Source organism: Polypterus senegalus, chromosome 9, assembly GCF_016835505.1.
Source record: "Polypterus senegalus isolate Bchr_013 chromosome 9, ASM1683550v1, whole genome shotgun sequence".
Taxonomy (NCBI): domain Eukaryota; kingdom Metazoa; phylum Chordata; class Cladistia; order Polypteriformes; family Polypteridae; genus Polypterus; species Polypterus senegalus.
Window position 1 is genome coordinate 124,946,789 of NC_053162.1, and position 14,457 is coordinate 124,961,245.

Sequence of the window (14,457 nt, forward strand, 5' to 3'; positions counted from 1 at the left end):
AGGCATGTATGATATATATATATTTTTTGCTGAAAACATAACTTCAGTTCTGTATAATTTCCACTTGTTTAAAGATTTTATTATCTCTCTTTTTTGTTAACCCTTCAAACTAATTAACTCTGCAATCTTATTTTCCATTATAGCAGGTCAAAAATAACATTAATTAGGCAGTGGATCAACAGACAGACAGACAGGTAGAACTTCATTTGTCCCCAGGGGAATCTGGCTAATTATTTTTTTTTGGCAATTAGTCTTTTTCTATAAGCATTCTTAATTGCATGACAGAACACTAGCGAAGTCAGTATTTGTATGGAGTTTGAATGTTATCTCTGTGTCTATATGGGTCTTTCATCTGGAACTTTTGACATCTGAAAGCTATGTTAAGTTAAGTTAACTGAAAACTTTAAACTGGCCCATTCAGAGTTAGATTGAGTATATGTGAAAGTGTGGCTTTTTAATCAGCTAAGAGTGGTTCCTGCCTTTTTCCAGTTGTACATTGATAGGCAATAGCTACCCATGAACCTGAACTGGAAAACTCAGCTATAAAATGGATTGATATATGGATTGATTGATACTGATGTGAAGTGCTAACCCAACGTTTCTGCATAGTGGTAGGCCCAGGGGATTAATAAGGCATGCACGTTGAAGCACAATACAAAAGAAATAAGCAAAAGATTTTATTCTCCTGAGTTTTACTAGTAAAACTATACCTAGAAATTTAGTTAGACTGTTTTCATTGTACTTTTTTAATTAGAAAACAACATGTCTATATGTTAGGAACACATTCGAAACTCTAACCTTTTGTATTTAATTTTTTGTATTTGATACATTTGTTTTTATTTTTATTATTATTTTACTGTTTTACTGGTGACTTCAGTCACTAGTGCCATTTTGTTTTCTACTTTCTATAATCACCACTACTGCTACTTATGTGGCCTTGATGATACCAGCAGGCTGCCAAAGCAGGAAGCACCTTAGCAAACAATGAAAATTGTAGCCTTTAAAAAAGAACAGTTGAAAGTAATCCCTTGGTGATTTTTCTGGTCATAACTAAGCTTTAGTTTTTGTCTGTAATTCTTGGTTCAGTCAATAAATAGTTCAGTCTTTCTGTGTACCAGATTCCTATATGTCTAAAAGACAAATCTTTGAATTTTTCCACCGTGAAGTTAGATGTTACTCATCTCTGACATATTCAGTCAATTAAAGATAAATTAAATATTTTATTTTCTGATCACTATTTGGCCAAGCATTCATAACACTATATAATACAACTAACCATTTTAGTTACCCAAAATATGCACATTTTTAATCTTTCTGATCACACACCACTGTATAATTTAGCTTGAAAAACAAGGCTGTTTCATTCTTTTTTGAAGCACATAAGTAATGCACAGTCCTTACAGCTAAAACAATAATGCCTGACAGTTCAAACAATGTTCAATTCACATTACAGTATATTGCACCATGGAGGACATCCATCTATTAGAACACATCAAATAAATGTAGATGTAAATAAATGTACCTGTATGGTGAGAAAAAGTAACTTAAATATAAATGTGAAAAAGTCAAAAGTAAAGGCACCCATACATTATATTTATCGTGAAGAATAATTAAAAGAGATATAACAACCAAATATACCATTAACAGCTGTAGTACTTCGATTCTCTAGTATGCAATATTTATATCCACCAATTTCTGAATCTCTTTATGTTGCATGTTATGCCAGTTCCTATGCTTAAATAGCAGTGAGTCGAGAGTCTCTCTCAATCCATTGTCTATAAGAAAATTTCTTAACGCTCTTATTTGAAACAGTGGTGTTTATATAATGAACTTTTGTTACAAAATTCTTTCTTGTTTGCTTATACCTGACAATGTGCAGTTGCCACCCTTAGTGTACAGCTACTTAAACATTTCCTTAACACTTAAACTTCACTGAATTTTCAGACTAATGCTTTTTAGGTTACTGTGACTTACTGGAGACCAATGTGAAGCCTGTTATTTGATCCAAGCAGTGGAGACTGCTGTCTCAAGGAGTCCTTTTGCTGCAAGACAATGCCCACCCTCACACTGCTAAGAACACCAAGGCTTGTCTGGAGAAACTGAAGTTTGAAAAATTCACTAGATTTGGCACCATGTGATTTACACCTTTTTGGACCTCTAAAAAAACATCTGGGTGACAGATGATGACGTGAAGAAAGAGGTGCACGAGTGGTTGCAACAAAACCTTTTATTCTGCTGGAATCCAAGCACTTCCAGGCAGGTGGTGCAAGTGCATTGAGAAGGGTAGAGACTACATTTAGAAATGACATTATCAGTTTTGTTGAGGTTCGTTCCATTTTCTATTAAATCCCATTTTTTCACTTTAGCTTGACTCCTCCTTGTATGAATACATTATAGGATCACAAACTGTTGGGCAGGGTTGCCATCAATAGAAGACAACGGGTCTTTTATAGACCTGGATCAAGCTGTCTGTGTATAAATAACTAGAAAATGCATAGTAGTTTCTTCAAAATGAATCTTAAAAAAAAACAAAAAAAAAACTTTACAGTTCTTGATGAAACTCTCACAGGCTTGAAATCACATTTAATATTTTTATTAAACAACATGCAAAATGAAAAGTTCAAATACTACATAAACAGATCAGAAAAAGAAGCTAAATATTTTTTAATGAAATCCCATTTCTTTCCTAATTTGAAGGAAAAACAGACTTATTTTTCTTAATTATCTTATTTTTTCACTTTGCCATTTATTTAAACTGAAGTTAATTTGATTTACTTTAAACATACTAAGTATGAAAAGGCATTAAGTTATTATGAAAAAGGTTTCACAAACATGCAAACTGTCTGCAGTGTCACTTTTTATCCTTAACATTAACATGACAATCATCACTTTTAGAAACATTCAAACTGCAATCTGATCACACTGTGACAGACTTGAGAAATACTAGAAAAAAGTACAACTGGCATATACATACACACATACACACACACCCCAGATGAGATTAAAATCAGGAAATTCCATGACAAGGCTGACATGCAGGCACTATGCCAGTTCATTTATACAATAATTACAAAAAAGATTGCCATTGTTTAGCACAAGTAACAAACTAAGAATAATACAATTTATTCTTTTTGCAGATAAAATATCATCTGTTCTTTTTGTGGATATACATAGGGCAGAAACTAAACTTGTAAGAGAGCAGGCAGGCGAAACTCTATGAGGGGACATTCAGAAAAAAAGCAGAATTGGAACAGATTGTGTTACTACATCCTCTGAGCTACTACTTGGACAATATTCCAGTGGTAATTGCAAGAAAATATCAATTAATAAATTGGTGAGAAAGACCAGCATGAAGTGTAGGCCTTTCATAATGAGAAATTGCAAAAATATCAAAGTGCCAGTGAGCACAGTGTCCTAAACAATCCAACTGGACAACAATTGGAAACTGGAAGAAACTCTGATAGGAAGAGAACTTGAAGGCCCAAAGTCGGAGCCCAATCAGAAGAAAAGTTTCTGAGAGTCGCCAACTTCAAGCATAGCTTAACAGTTGTAGTCAAAAGCAAGTCTCAGTTTTTACTGTGAAGTGGAGACTTTATCCATTCTGCAGTACTGCACAGCTGATTATTTCCAGGCTGTGTTTTGTCCATTTAGGAATGGCTTTCTTACTGCCATTCGTCCTGTCAAACCTGCAGATTAAAGTCTCCTCTTCACAGTAGAAACTGGGACTAGCTTTTTTCGATAACTGTGAAGCTGTGCTTGAAGCTGTTTTGACCAGTAGTATATATATCAGTTCAGACACATTGGTATGACATATATAAATATTTGTTTAAATAGATTGGTTTACATATATACATCAGTTCAGATGCATCAGTTCAGATATAAATATTGGTTAAGATACAGTGATCTTTCACGGCTTCACTCCATTGTGGATTTTATATCTAAGCATAACTAAATATATGTCACGGATTTTTCGCTAGTTCGCGTATTTCTGCGGACAATGGGTCTTTTAATTTATGGTACATGCTTCCTCAGTTGGTTTGCCCAGATGATTTCATACAAGGGACACTATTGGCGGATGGTTGAGAAGCTACTCAATCAGAGCATGGATTATGTATTAAATTAAACTCCTCAATGATATATGACATGCTTCCCGAATGGTGCTTCGCATACTTAAATGCTCTAACAGCACCTATTGATTTTTGATTGTTTGATTTTCTCTCTCTCTCTGACATTTTCTTCTCCTGACGGAGGGGGTGTGAAAAGAGGGGCTGTTCGCACACTGGTCTAGAGGATAAGGACGCTCCTCTGAAAAATGCTGAAAGGCTACCTTCACATTGCTCCCTTCCTTGTATCTGCTTTGTCGGGCGGTGCTTCGCATACTTAAAAGCACCTATTGATTTTTGATTGTTTGCTTTTCTCTCTCTGTCTCTCTCTCTCTCTCTCTGACATTCTCTGCACCTGACGCACACTCCTTTGAAGTGGAAGATATGTTTGCATTCTTTTAATTGTGAGACAGAACTGTCATCTCTGTCTTGTCATGAAGCACAGTTTAAACTTTTGAAAAAGAGACAAATGTTTGTTTGCAGTGTTTTAAAGTCCCTGTCTCTACAACCTCCTGTGTTTCTGTGCAAATCTTTGACCCAAGTGTGACAATATAAAAATAACAATATAACGTATGGTTTTTACTTCGTGGATTTTCACCTTTCGCAGGGGGGTTTTGGAACGCAACCCCTGCGATCGAGGAGGGATCACTGTGCATCTGTTTGGATATACAGTACAGGTTGGTTCAGGTATGTATATTGGTTTAAATAAAATGGTTGAAATTTACTGGTAGGCACAGCGTAGCCACCTAAGTTTAACATCTCTGTTTCACTTCATCATTGCTTTTACATTGTTGTTGTTATTGTGCATATTTTATACAAGAAGCATATGCCTGTTGGTCACATTTTATTTCATAAGCCATCTTGGTTGTGGGTCCTTGATTCCAAAGCCCTTTTCTTTCATTATTATAAAACACATCCCCAGATACCCACCTCCTCACTTTACTCCATCCTACCCTGGCTCATTGCTCACTTCCTCCTGTCCCTTCCAGGACAGATTCTTCTCAAAATCCGAGTTACAGAAAGCATTGATCACAGCAGTATGTCACATTTGTTCACCTCATCAAACATTTATTTATTTTTGACTGAAAGCGGCACAGTGATAAAGGGTGATCTACGTCAGGAAGGGTAAGAGTCCTGTTTGCTAAAAGAACATCGTCTTTATGGAGGAAATATAATAGAATATTCTTGCTTCACAAATAACTGATGTTTAATTCTTTTTATAGTAATCTGACAAAACCACACATACACATACATATACACAAACTCGCACATCGTCGGTGGCACACACTACTGATTTAGTGTATTTGTCAGGGGCAATCATTTTTTTGTTTTATTAAAACAGAAGTTCATCACTGATAGAAAGCAGCTTGAGGATTTCTGATATTCCATATTGGCATTGTTACATTTAAAGGTGTTCTATGTCAGGAAGGTATAAATTATTATATTCTGAAGAGAACAATGTTCTATTTAGACGTAAGCACTTGCACTTTTGCCTTCTTGATATAGATTCAACAAGGTGCTGGAAACATTCCTCAGAGATTTTGGTCCATATTGACATGATAGCATCACACAGTTGCTGCAGTTTTGTCAGCTGCACATTCATAATGCGAATCTCCCATTCCACCACATCTCAAAGGTGCTGTATTGGATTGAAATCTGGTGACTGTGGAGGCCATTTGAATACAGTGAACTCTTTGACATGTTCAAGAAACCAGTTTGAGATAATTTGAGCTTTGTGACATGGCTCGTTATGCTGCTGAAAGTATCTATAAGGAGATAGATGCACTGAAGTCATAAAAACATGGACATGGTCAGTAACAATGCTCAGATAGGCTGTGGCATTTATATGATGCTCAGTTGGTACTAAGGGGCCCAAAGTATGCCAAAAATATCCCCCACACCATTGCATTACCACCAGCCTGAACCATTGATAGAAGGTAGAATGGATCCATTCTTTCATGTTTTTGGTGCCAAATTGTGATCCTACTGTCCAAATGTCACAGCACAAATCGAGACTCATCAGACCGGGCAATGTTTTTCCAATCTCCTTTTGTCCAATTTTGGTGAGCCTATGTGAATTGTAACCTTATTTGCCTATTCTTTGCATGGTAGGAGTGGCACCCAGTGTCGTCTCCTGCTGCTATGCCTATCTGCTTCAAGGTTCAATATATTCTGCATTCAGAGATGCTCTTCTGCATACTTTGGTTGTAATGAGTGGTTATGTGAATTACTATCGCCATTCTATCAGCTTGAACCAGGCTCCAATCTCCTCTGACCTCTGGTATCACCAAGGGAATTTCGTCCATGGTACTGCTACTCACTGGATATTTTCCCTTTTCAGACCATTCTTTGTAAATCCTAGTGTGGTTGTGTGTGAAAATCCCAGTGGATCAGCAGTTTCTGAAATACAGTACTCAGACCAGGCTATCTGGCACTGACAACCACATTCAATGTCACTTAAATCACCTTTCTTCCTCATTCTGATGCTCATTTGAACTTCAGCAGGTTGTCTTGGCAATGTATATATGCCTAAATGCATTGAGTTGCTGACATGTGAATGGCTGATTAAAAATTTGCATTAAAAAGCAGTTGACCTAATAAAATGTACCTAATAAATTAGCCCGTGAGTGTATATATCTGAACTGACCAACATATCCAAGTGGGTGTGTCTCAGACAATATGAACAGATGTACAGTAATATCTAAACCAATCTATTTTAACCAAAATACAGTATATATATCTAAACTAATGTATATCAACTATTACATATATCTTAATCATTGTATATATCTGAATGGATTTACTAAAGCAATGTATATATCCAAACCAATGTATTTCAAACAATGTATATTGTGGTCTATTGACGGCTTGTCATCCCGGCCAATACCCCAAGGCCGCCAGATGGAGCCCTTCCTGCAGCATGGAGGTGCCCCGAAGACCAGCAGGGAATCATGGACAATGGAGTTTACATCCACAGCCCTGCTGGATACCACATGGGCCGCTAGATGGAGCTGCAGGGAGGAGCAAAGAATATTATTTGCCCTACGCCCCGGAAGTACGTCCGAGTCACATGGACAAGGGGAATGCCGTGCTTCCGGGGTGAAGAAAAAGAAGAGTTTTGATCTTACCCGGAAGTGCTAAGAAGTCACATGGACTGAGGGTTCAGAAGCACTTCCGGGTCACGGACTATAAAAGGACTGTGGCAGCTCCCAGATGGGGAGCTGAGCTGGGTGGAATGGTGGCAACGTGTCTGGGAGTTGGAGGATTGTTTATTGTAGTATTGCAGTTTATTTAATGAGTATAGTGGTGAAGAGGGTGCTTTGTGCACTGAACATTATTAATAAAGTCAAAATTTGGACTTTTACTTGGAGTCTAACGTTTGATCGGAGGGTTCAAGGGAGTGATAGTGCCCCCTATCTGTCACAATATATATATCAGAACGGACCTATACAAACCAATGTATATATATTAACTAATTATTCACTAGTGGCGTAGTCGGCAGAATTTCTGGCCGTCTACTTGGCAGAAACCTGTTTTAAAATTTTTCTTGTGGACAAACCGTGACACAACAGTGCTACAGCACAAGTGAGCTAATCGTGCCCCTTACCCGTCCAACTGGGTAGGAGAAAAGCCAGGTCGGTCAGAAAGGCAGCGAGAGGCCCAGCGCACAGCATCGTCATCAGCAGTGGAGCCGACTAGAGTAGTGAAAAGGCCATCCGAGAGATAGAAGTACTGAATGACGGGGTCTAATCTGAGGTATACAATGGATACAGGGATTCAATGCCCTGTGACTGGGTTATGTGTGCTCAATATTTATACCTCATAAATGGCGAATGCCCAGTAGCCTGTCTGTGGCCACTGAATGCTCCTGGGACTGGCGACAATGGCATGTGCTCAGATGAACTGAGTGGCGTGGACCTCAACCTATAACTTCCTGAAGATTGACGTGACTTGCCCCAAGGGATTGCGGAAAGGCACAGATGGATGCTTGTGCTTTCTAAAGACCCTGCCTGATGGACGTGATGGATGCGAGCTTAACATGTCTTCACCACAGGTATGGAGGTTTTAGGGAATGAGTGTTGATAAAGGTGGATCTCAGTCGACAAACAGCAAACCTCCAAAACTCCAACTCCCATAAGATCATGCAACAACTGACTGAGCATGCGCAGGAGAGGCCTGTGCTCTACAGCTCACGTCTGTTGAACAGGATTGGTCAGTATTTGAACCCACCTCTGTCCAAAACAATCATTTAATGATAATTTTAATGTGGAGGAGCAGGAGAGGGTGCTCCAGCCTGTGCATTCTTTATTACATATCATTGGAAGACTGAACATGATGATTGAGGGACTGGAGACTATGGCACCCCTGAAACAGATGGAAAAATACCTGTGGAGACTTGGCCTCGGACTCCCTATTAAGGTAGACTTGGCAGTAGAGGTAAGTGGCACCAGTACTGTACATAATGAAGGAAATCAATGCGAATAGTCCCCAAATGGTTTGGAAGGGGAAGGGAGACAAGTAGTTTGGCTCTGACAAGCAACATGTGATGACCAATTGCCTGGGGGAGAAAGATGGAGCCATTGTGCTCACATGCATCTGATGGCCTCACTTTACTGAAATGAAGAGACAAGCCATTCCTGGCTAAGCCAGAGGGGAAGCAGGGATTCCAGTCTTGTTTCTGGACTTGCAGGTCACAGGCCCCAAAAGGGTGGCAGCAGTGCTGTGATTGCCATTGGCCAGGTCATGGCTGGAGGCACTGTCCCTTTGTGACAGATTTAGATGCCATGAGGCAATGTCAATGCATCGCCTCCCCATCATGTTGTTGTCTCTTTAATCCAGGATGGAGTCATGGACTAGCCAACCTCAACATCCTCCCTTGGAGAACAGCGGCCGTCATGGGACCAGACACCTTACACTACAAAGTTCAGCAGAGGGAGGGACACTGTGAGGAGCAGCCTGTGTTGTTACCCAGCCAGGACCCCCTTGAGGTGGAATGACAGGGGGAGACTGCTTTCACAGGCTTGGATCCCCACATGGGTGCCCAGAAGGAATGCTGGGTATTGTAGTCCTGGTATAAAGGCATTGTGGCTGGCAGAGGGAGATGTGAGATTTGGGAGTCCCTACTCCATAGGGATCCAACCTCAGCTGGAAGTACTTTGGAGCTGCAATGTCATGTCAACAGAAGCATCTCTGCACAGACTAGATAAAAAGGAGCTGCCTGCCTCAAATGGACAAGCCAGAGTCAGGTGGAAGGTGGACAAAACATGCATGGAAGAGTGTAGGAGGCGGTGACCAGTGAAAGACAGAGATAGAAAGGGAGACAAAGAGTGTGCTTATTGTACTTTATTGTACTTGTGTCTATGGAAGTGGAATTTTTACCACATTAAAAGACTCTTGTGCTTTTTAACTTGTGACCATGCCAATCTTTGTTGGGTGTTTGGGGGAATTGGAGGTCTGCCTTGTGTCCACAATATCTAAACCAGTATCAATGTACTGTATATATCTGAAACCATATCTCTCTATTATAAAAAAAAATCTTTGAAGGCTTAGAAGGAGACGAGATGTGTTTTTCTTGGACATGAGACAAGTTAGTGAGACAAACCGACAGCTGCTGCACAGACTTTTAAATGTTCGAAGCGCTGTGCGGAGGGAGGGGTTGGCGAGCGAAGTGAGCAGGGGGCAAAGCCCCCTAGTACTGTGCATATATATATATGTATATATATATATATGTATACTGTATATATATATATGAACAGCTGTATCCAAACCAATGTATATATTCAGACCAATGTATTTGAATCAATGTATACCAACATTTCTCAACCTTTAAGTATTTGCGACCCGAGTTTTCATAACAGTTTTAATCGCGCCCTCCTAACATTTTTTTGAAAAGTAGATACATATTTTATTATACCTACTTAACTTTTATCGACATTTATATAACTCTATATTTATTGTTCTAGTATCAGAATGTAGTTTAAGTTAATTTGTTTTGGTTTCAACAGATGTTTTTTTCATATTTTTGATTTTTGTTTTCTTTTTTTCACATCTTTGCGCCCCCCCCCTTTTTATTACTTCGTGCCCTACTAGGGGGGCCCGCCCCACAGGTTGAGAACCACTGATGTATACATTTATGAACCAATCTTTTTTTGCTGAACAGCCCCTTCATAAAACTACACTGATGCAGGTATAAGTTAGCAGGGGAGAGGAAGGAGCCACGTATGCTAAAGTGGGTTAAAAGGGGGCAAGGTGAACAGAGCTCCAGGGGCGACGCCAGAGCAAATTTCAACAAGTGAGTACAGTACAAAGTGCACATTATTTTCTATGTTCAATTATTGTGTACAGATGACAACAAACAGAACTTCAGAACAATTCAAAAAGCATCACTGCACAACTGGAGATAATAAAAATAAATATATTGATATTAAGTTTCCAGCTGCATTTAACCTAGATGTATAATGGTTTATGTCATACAATTAGAGCACCAGGCATTCCATATAATGTGTGATATGCGTTTAAACTCATCTCTACTAGTCTTTGTAACACTTATACTTGTTGGGTGCCTTTGAATATGACATGGGTGGTGAAGCTGTTACAATATGTTGTTGGAAGATTTTGTAATAATGTTACATTTAATTTATAACTGGAGTGGGTTTTTAAACATTTTACAGTTTGAATGCTGTGGAAATATTTTTCACAAGGGAAAAAAACTTTAAGCTAATCGCATGTTAACATGCCGGCGACAGGGACGTAGCAACCACGAGGAGTGGACAGGAAATACCAACTTTTTTTTTTTTTATATATTTTCACGGTTTCAAGTTTACCAGTCCATATAGCAAGCACTTTTTGAGCAGGATTGTGACTGTCAATATAAATTGTTGATTTTCAAAAGTCTAAATATAATCAAAATATCATATAGTGACACACAAACAAGTAAATGGCCAATGACAAAAGCATCTTAGGAAGCCTTTACTGGAAGAAACTGTAATAAACCCATGCAACAGTAAATTGTATAGATTGCAAAGCTCTAGTTCCCTCTGTAAAATAGACAGACTGTATTGTCTGTGCCTCAACCATCAGTGTGTCCAATTATGCCTTTTTCTTTTCTTTGTCTATTTTGCTAACATTTTGAGAAACCTGTGGCCTTCATATTTATTGAATGGGTAAAACAGTTCATCTGGGACATGTACACATATAGGCTGAGCACTCACATCGTGGCATGTCAATCAGATCTAACATGCTTGCACAGAAAATATATGGTGAGCAAGGTCACCAGCAAACACAGCATATTAGCTGCAAGATACGTTTTGGCAAATTTTGCTGATCAACAATAGTGCCCGCTTAATAAGATATACATGTAATAGTAGTTTTAAATTAATTTGCAATAAATTTTCCTTCGATTAAATAAATAACACATAATTTACCCAGTATTTAAATTTTAAATGGCCTGTTCATGTTCTGAAATAATGTATTTACTGTTTCATTCTCTTACACAAAAATTACATATTTAACATACAAAAACTTATTTTAAAGAAACTACATATTTAACTAAATATATCTACATTTTATTAAGTTTTATTTCTTGAAGTATTTATATTTCATTTTCCTTTAATATTATATTTGGCCCCCTCAATATTTTTTCCCATGGGCCCCCTAATGTACTAGCTACACCACTGGCAGTTCTTGGATTTTTTTATGGATCCAACCAAATTAAAATCCTACACTTTTCCCCTATAGCAACTACCCGAAATGGAAAAACTGTCACACTGCAACATGATTTCTGCATGCATTAGGGCAAGTAGGAATTGTGAACACCTGATGAATCCCATACCAACTGGCATATAACATAGACATATGCATCATATTTGTCATTCCAAAAGATGGCACATCACAAACATTTGTAGTAATGAATTTTGCTACAAATATTTGTGATGTGTTATCTGTTGGAAATAAAAATGCAATACATTTTATTACTGTATTCATTACAAAAATACATTCCAATAGATGGTGCACTGCAAACGTTAACACTGAGGTCGACGTTAATTACATAAACAGGTAACACAGCTAGTAATAACATAAAAGTCTCAAACCTTCTTCCAGTTCGTTGTCTCATGGAGCCAGCGCATACCCTAACAGCAATGGCTGCACAGCAGGAACCAACCCTGAATGGTGCATTGCTTCATTGCATAGTTTGTGAGATAGTATGCTCAAATACACATTCAGAATAAGGTCATTGTAAGGATTTTTCTTTTACCTTCAAATAAATGTGCTTGTGCCCACCATGCTGTTACTGTACATAACTAGAGGAACGGTGTTAGTCTGTAGCAGGATGGTACTGTAGCAAATTTCTTCATAGACTTAATTTCAATCCTTCTGATAAATAGTGTAGCATTGCTGCCTCACAGTAAAGAGACCCGGGTTCACTTCCCAGGTCCTCCCTGCGTGGAATTTGCATTTTCTCCTCGTGTCTGCGTGGGTTTCCTCCGGGTGCTCCGGTTTCCTCACACAGTCCAAAGACATGCAGGTTAGGTGCATTGGCAATCCTAAATTATCCCTAGTGTGTGCTTGGTGTGTGGGTGTGTGCCCTACGGTGGGCTGGCGCCCATGCCCAGGGATTTGTTCTTGCCTTGCGTCCTGTGTTGGCTGGGACTGGCTCCAGTAGACCCCCGTGACCCTGTAGTTAGGATATAGCGGGTTGGACAATGACCGACTGACTGTTACAACTTAAAGCATTCAGAGAAGTGAGATGCTGATGCACTGCTTCTCTTCTGTTTGTGCTCAATTCGCTGGGAAGACTTCATAGAGCAATCAGCCATCTCGACTTGCTCCCTCATGCAAGTAAACAGCCAGTGACAAAGACTTTCTATCCATGCATGCAGTCCTTGGCAAACAGAGGTGAAAAAGAGAAAAAAATACACAAAATATACAAATTGGTGTAATCGCTGACAAGATAAAGTTGAAACGGTAAATTAATTTCGAATGAATGAATGTTTCTCCGTTTTAAGATAAATAGGCTTGCAAGTTCGCCAATGCTTTTCAATGGGAGATCTTGAAATTTTAAAACTGTATACAGCATGATCTGTTTAAGATATCTCAACAAAAATCATACTGTCTTGGCAAATTTCCTTGAAGAATAAGTGTGCCACATTTCAACTAAACTGGTCAACAGAGGAATGAGATGTTTCATGCAAATTGACAGACAAACATACATGGGGTATCGCAATAGGTGCTTTGTGTATTATATGCGAACGTACCTAAAAAGGTTATCTTGGCCATAATGTCAAGAAGCAGCCTTTGTGTAGCTTGTAGCTAAGAGCTGATATCAAAATTATGTATATTTACTTGTAAAATAAAGTGCATTTAATAATAATAAACTTAATTGAGTTGACTGTAGGCCAATTACAATAAGGTATTAGATTTAATGGCCTAGATAGATAAAGTCAATATCTTAACAAGTTAGTTTATTCCATGCACCATTAAAATACCTGTTCGATTTAAGCATTTTGTTCATATATGGATATTCTTGATTTCAGTTGTGTCCTAAGGGGTATAAATTAGAAAGAAGAATGCAAAGTCTCTCCTGCGGTTTGTTCTTTTAATTTAACAGCATGTTTACACTATGGCCAAGAGTCCTCAGTAAATTTTAACTTTACTAGCCACATTTTAATCTTCCAGACTCGTCAAGCCTTAGTGTTTGATTTAATTCCAGCCTAGTACAGTATGTCCTGTTGGTGTGGTATACTGTACATGTTCTTCTCATCTTTGTCCCGAATTCTAGTGGCCTTGCTGAATTCAATGCTCATTTTACTAGTCAATTAAACTCTCTTTCAAATACACCTGTTGAAATTAGGTGGTTGTTTTTATTTAGCTCACTTATACAAAGAGAATGTATAAGGTGGCAAAATGAATGATATAAACAGATAGTAAATGCAAATTTAATACAATTACAACGTATTTCCACAAAAACTAAAATAAGATACTAACAAGCTGATTGCATTGTAAAGTGTTATGCACAGAGGCTATGTTGCATTTACAATGTTTAACACTATATCGTTATAAAGCCTATAACAAAGGGACAATACTGAACTGTAAATTGCCAAGTTTGTTCTTTTGTATGTGCACAATGCGCTTCATGACTTTCTTCCTTCTTTACTAAATATTAACTAAATGCACCAGACTAAATTTTGCAATGCTTTGCACATGGAGAAAAACATTGCAAATGAGATGAAATTATATAGGGTGGCACAATGCTGCAGTGGTAGCGCTGCTGCCTCGTAGTAAGGAGACCCAGGTTCGCTTCCGAGTCCTACCTGCATGGAGTTTGCATGTTCTCTCTGTGTCTGCATGAGTTTCC

The 14,457-nt window shown here is 38.4% G+C and overlaps 1 protein-coding gene across 2 annotated transcripts in view; it reads left to right on the plus strand.

The window, feature by feature from the left end:
• The window catches only part of LOC120535725 (transient receptor potential cation channel subfamily V member 6-like), a 118,999-nt gene that overhangs the window by 39,441 nt on the left and 65,101 nt on the right, over positions 1-14,457 (plus strand). The window lies entirely within an intron of this gene.